Consider the following 6,000-nt stretch of genomic DNA (forward strand, 5'->3'; position numbering starts at 1 on the left):
CACCTAGGTCCTCTTAGTGGATTTTTGGTGTTTGCCAGGTGATTTTGACTTTGAGGGATCTGTTAAAAGTGACTAACTTCTGTGGTAGCAAGAACTAAGGAAAGTGGCCAGGTAGTCATCTGGACCGTGTTACTTGTTCTTGAAATATCTAGTGTTTCCCACCTAATAATTATAACATTATGTTTTTTTAAATTTGTTTATGGAAAGTGATAAAACTGAAGTCATTTAGGTTTGTACTGAGGCTAGGCTCATTGCAAAAACCCCTGTTTGACATCAGTCTACCAATGTTTTTTCCTCCTCCCTTTCTCCTTCCTTCCCCGCCCCCCCTCCTTTATTGGAGATCAGGTACATGTGATACTTGTGAGTTTACAAGTCGTTTTTGCTCTAAGACAGCATGACATCATTGGCATCCTTATTGGAAACCTTCCTCTCCTGAGATCTGGCAGAACTGGCGGAGTAAACAGTGCCTTCAGGTGTGATAGGAAAACGGCCTAGGCGCTCGGATCTTGTCTCTCTGTCTCCAGGTTTCCGTCGTTGCTGTTGAGCTTGAATGAAGGAATTGCTACTTGTGTTCCATTCTTTTGTTAGGCAGTTTGGAGAGTGAGACCCTTAACTCATGGTTTTAAACAGAGCATTCAAGTTCCTTTTAGTTCTAGAGTCCTCGATAACTTGAAGAACTGAAAATTTAATGCCTATTGAATGCTATGATGTCAGTGTATAGTAATCTCAAAGCCATGTTAAAATGTACTTCTTGTGTCTCTACACATCCTGCCTTTTGTGACCACATCCTTCTCTCCACCAAAATAGCAAGCTAACTAGAGTTTCAATATTTAATATCCTTCTCTGGCAGATGTTTTCTGGCAAAGGTCTTCCTGCGTTTATGAACTCTCTCTCAAGAAGCAAGAGAACACCTGCAGGAAGTGAATCAAGATGCAGAACACAGAGGAATAATCACCTGCTCTAAAAACATAAAGTGCTGTTGCAAAAGATCATTTCTCTCTATTTGTTCCTAGGTGTAAAATTTTAATAGTTAATGCAGAATTCTGTAATCATGGAATCATTAGTGGTTAATGTTTGAAAACGCTCTCGCAATCAAGTCTGTGATGTATTAATAATGCCTTATCTATTGTTTGTAGTCATTTAAAATAGCATGAACCTTGTCCCTGTAGTCAGTAGGGGGCAGTCTTGCTTTACTCATGTTCCATCTCAAAATGACTTTGAAATTAAATATTTTAGTGTAAGACATGTGTAATGCTGGCCATTCTAAAGGGGTTTTCTCAAAAGTTAAAACCTTCGTTATGACTGCATTTCTGCACATAATTCATATTTGCTGTTAAAATTAATCTAGAAATTTATTCACTTGTACTGTGAACACCTGGAAGCAAAACCATAGTGCAAATACGTTCAAGGTATGGTCAAAAACATGTTCTTAATTGGTAAATGATAAGCATTAATTTCACAGTCTATATTCTCCATTTTGTAGTACCTGTTGTTCTTTATTGTGTACCTAAGAGGTTGTAAATGTGTTGTCACTGTATACAATAGAAAGGACAGGGACAAATACAGCTTAATTACTGAAATACAATTCTTGTTACTTTCTGTATGATTAGAGTCCTTATCCTTTTTTTTCTTTCTCTCATCTCCTGATGATTAGGCCAAGGGTTGGGAGTAGGGAGGGGATTAGCTTATAGGAGCAAAGAAAGAATTAACTTGGAACTTTTGAGATGATCCCTAACATACTGTATGTACTACTTGCTTTTACAATGTGTTAGCAGAAACCGATGCGTTATAAGTGTAGAATGATGTGCTTTCTGCCAACTGGTTATTCACCTTGGTTTGCTACGTTAAAACTGTAAATACAACAGAACATTAATAAACGTCTCTTGTGTAGCAACTTTTGCTGTAGATTAGTGTTTAATTTCTTAGTTTGCGTTTGTTGATTGCTAAGGCAATTTTTTTCTAATCTTCATTCACATAGATTCATACAGAATCATTCACTAAATGTAAAATAAATTGGTCTTGGGCAATTTTTTCCTTCTTTTTCAGCACAGGAAGTTCCCTTCTTTTATATCATACTCAGGACATTCCTAGAAATTATGTGAAAATTGGTTCTGCAAAAGATAATGGACTGAAACAGGGAGGAGTTGAAGAGATCTTAAATCACCCTAGAATTCCTAATTATGCTTAGTTTTTTAGACGACATCTTAGATAATTTATATTCAGTATTTTCTGCATGTTCTCTGCATTTGCCTTTTTTCTCACTTGACCACCGGCCAATTGGTGTAGTCCTGTGAGCACCCAGCCGAGGCAAAGAATCCTCATTCCTCTTGATTTCTATTCTCAGCTCAACTGTGTTACATTTAGAGACCAGTGATTCTTACAGTGTAGGCCATTGGATTTTTTTCCTTCTTCCACTTACTCAAATAAAATATAAAGAAAAAATGCAGCAAAACGGTCAGATGACACACGGGCCAGCACTGCATGGCATGACAGCAGCGTGTCGGGTAGGTGGTTCGGAAGTCGGACAGGGAAACTGAGCGCCTCCTGGACTGATGTGGCCATAATCATTCTAACTGATTTATTGATTGTTGTGATAGGACAATATGTTCTTGTTTAAAAGGTACATTTTGCAATAGGTAAGCAGGGGCTTCATGAAAGTTTCTTTGAAAATTTTTTTTATTTTGAATTAAATTATGTCAACAATAGAGTTCAGAAGAGTATATAGCCTATAATGTTCTAAGTTTCAGAATGACTATATTTCTAACAATCTGAATAAATTCTCTTACAGAACAAATAGAAGGGCCCTAAGTCACACTCACTCAAACATTGTGGACTCACTTGGCATTTTTTTCTTTAGGTCCTTGTGCTTTCTTTGGTTCTGTATATTCAGAGAATTGAATATACAGAACCAAGATATTTGGAATCCCTATTTCTACATATTTGGTGGTTCGTAAGACTTTTGTCACATGTAACCCTGCAGTTTGATACGCTTTGAGAGTATTTATGAGGATGATTTTTTTCTTTTAAATGTTTCAGAAATTGAAGTCTTTTCTCATCCATAAAGTTGGTACCATATGTCACCTATAGTCCTTATTGTTCAGGACAGAAATGTTTGCACTGCACACTTCTCATTTTTTCTTTCTCATCTTTTCTGTCTCCCTTTGGTAGGCTTATTACTAAGAATAACCATCTCAGAAAAAAGTGGGTCTTTAAAGTAAATTACTTGAAAGAGGATATTGAAGTAACTCACCCACGGCTATGAAATAAACTGGCTTTTGACCCTGGGCTAAGGGACAGCCAGGTCTCACCCAGGACCACAGAGGTTTCTCATGTTCCTCACTCGTTACCATTTGGAATTACACAAACTATGTTTAAAGGGGTCTGCGTAGCCATTTCTTTTTTTCTTCCTAAGAAAACTAGATTGCCTTCTGTGAGAATAAAAGGTGTTACTAAGATACTTGAGTGGGAGGAGGAGAAGGGGGGAGAAGGTACAGAGAATAAGTAGCATAGACGGTAGGTAGAAAATAGACAGGGGGAGGGCAAGAATAGTATGGGAAATATAGAATCTAAAGAACTTGTGACACATGGACATGAACGAAAGGAGAGAAATGGTGGGGGAGGGGTGTGCAGGGTGGAGGGGAGTGAAGTAGGGGGAATGGGACAACTGTAATGGCATAATCAATAAAATATATTTTAAAAAGAGAAAAAAGGAGTATCTTTACTAATGGGATCAATTCTGTTCAGAATTTTAAACAAGATTTTCAGTTTGGCATTCTTGGTAAGTATAAGCTATCTAACCTGAGCTGTGGTCCATTGTGAGTCATTAGAAACACAGATGAAATTTCATTTGGCCTTGTCTATATTCTTATGCTGGGATATACTCCACTTAGTTGTAAATTTTTCACATTTATAGGAAGAAATAACTAAAGGAAGAAAGGGAGTTTCAGGACCAATAGAAATGATCATTTAAGTGGTTGCCTGAGGTAGCAAGATTCTCAGGATCCTGAGGATCAACAAAAACCCACCCACGCTGGCCTCGGCTTCGAATCCATCCCTCTCCCTCTTCCAATGTCTGATCTCCTTACCGGTTGGCATGGGAGATGCTGAAAATCACCTGGCTCTGATTCTAGTAAATACCAGTAATCAACTCTTTAAACATGCCAGAAATAGACATAGAACTGTATGTTTATGTAGAGCATGAAGGAGTAATTTATAAAAAGGTAATTACGGCTTCTGTTACTGTCCCTAATCTGGTTCTTGGCGGCTCAGTGACGCATCCAAGTAAATCCTGTGCAAGACGTAATTCAGCCGTTACAAGATTCTGCTGGTGTTTTCGACTGTTTAGATTTTCACCTTTTCAGGTTTTCTGAAGATGGTTTCAGAGATCATGAGTCATAAAAAATGCAAAATATGTTTTTATAGATGTTTTGTGCATTGTTAAAATTTTGTTTTGCGTATTTTAGAGCCCAAATAGTATTGCTAGTTGGTAAGGAAGATAAGGTAGACAGAGTACTTGTTAAGCCAAAACTAAAGCCACTCTTGGTTTAGATTTACAGCTGTTGACCTGTGTGTGTTTGTACTCATTTAAAACACCCTCAAAAAGTGCTCTTTGACAGGTAGCCTCTGAATATTGGTTCTTTGTAGGCTCTCCTACAAAGTGGAGGACATGGCCAAGGACTAGACCAGGAACTTCCAAAGGGGCGAGTAAGCTTAGGTTGAGGGTAAAAGGTTTTCGGGAGGAAAAGATAGTGACAGAAACTGATTTTGCATGATCCCCCTTCTAAAAAGAGGCTATTTTACAACCCAGCTCATTGTATCACCTACAACCTTACAGCCTGTAGAAAGCCCTGCCCTTACAGAAACCTTGGGAATGGAGAGCTGTCTGCCTGAGGACAGTTTCCCTGTCTGTAAAACTTGAAATGGTCCATCTGTTAGACGGCATTTGGTCTCCTCGGCCCTCCAGTTATCCTCAGAACTTGTCACTTGTACAATAGAGATATTACTCAAGTTTTGGGTTGATACCTGTTTTCGCTTAAATATGTTTTTTAAATCTTTACCAAAAAGCATGTTTCCTGATTTTAAGAGTTTTAATTCTTAAGTTCATCAATTCATGAATTAGTAAGGTGTAAACTTAAATGCAAAGCTCTTAAACATGAATGGAGAACATATGAAATACAGAGAATTCTCTTGCATTTATGCAGGATTCCATGCTGGTCAGAAACAGACGCAATTGTTGAAACAGACGTCTCACAACCCGGGTGGTACGTTGTCCTCCAAAAGGGATTGTTTTGCTCATTTATGGTGGAGATGAAGTGTTTCACAAACTTTCCTCCATCTATATGTGATGGCAGGTTTATAGACACGCAAACTGAGAAAAGTGGTTTCCCTTACATCTTACAGGGATGAGTGATGGATATGAGAAGTGAGTAGTTATTAGTTGTCTGGAAGATTTGCAAGTGGTATACACCATCTGGGGAATGAGAAATTGGGTCAAAAACCTAAAAGAAATCTCTCAAATAGAGGTGATTTCTTGGCACAAAGCATTGTCGGCTAAACTATAGAACTGAGAAAGTGTGCTGCCTTCTTATTCTTCCGGAATTCCCCCTGAGCTGCAGCGATTTTTCACCCTGCACATCAGGGTCGGCCTCCCTGTGCCCTACTGAGAGCTGCTTCCTCCGCTTAAACCAGTCACTTCCTGAGCCAAGTAGAGAGCATCCAAGCAACCTGTTCCCGGAACTCGCTGGAGTTACACTGGATGAAACATCCTTCTTTGCATTTGCACAGCAGTCAGAAATCCCTGAAATGTTCCCTTTAAATGTGGTTTTAGAATTTTGCCAGCTTCTTCCTGATTTCCATGTCTTTATTTCAACAGCATATTTCATAGGCTGTGTTTGTCAGTCACTGGGTTTAGATGTCATTTTGGTGCATTTTCTTCTTTGGTTATCGACACTGAAGATTTTTACACCCATGATTTATTTCCAGTTTCCATTTTAACGGGAT

General features: G+C 38.5%; 1 protein-coding gene across 1 annotated transcript in view; it reads left to right on the plus strand.

The window, feature by feature from the left end:
• Nucleotides 1–1,895, plus strand: part of NDFIP1 (Nedd4 family interacting protein 1) — a 39,723-nt gene extending 37,828 nt beyond the window's left edge. Inside the window, exon 8 of the mRNA XM_037062906.1 lies at nucleotides 851–1,895. The gene's annotated coding sequence lies outside the window, so the exon portion shown is untranslated. The remainder of the gene's footprint in view (nucleotides 1–850) is intronic.
• Nucleotides 1,896–6,000: the final 4,105 nt, after the last annotated feature.

This window comes from Sturnira hondurensis, unplaced genomic scaffold, assembly GCF_014824575.4.
Source record: "Sturnira hondurensis isolate 20B ecotype Veracruz unplaced genomic scaffold, ASM1482457v3 Scaffold0001120, whole genome shotgun sequence".
NCBI classification, from domain to species: Eukaryota; Metazoa; Chordata; class Mammalia; order Chiroptera; family Phyllostomidae; genus Sturnira; species Sturnira hondurensis.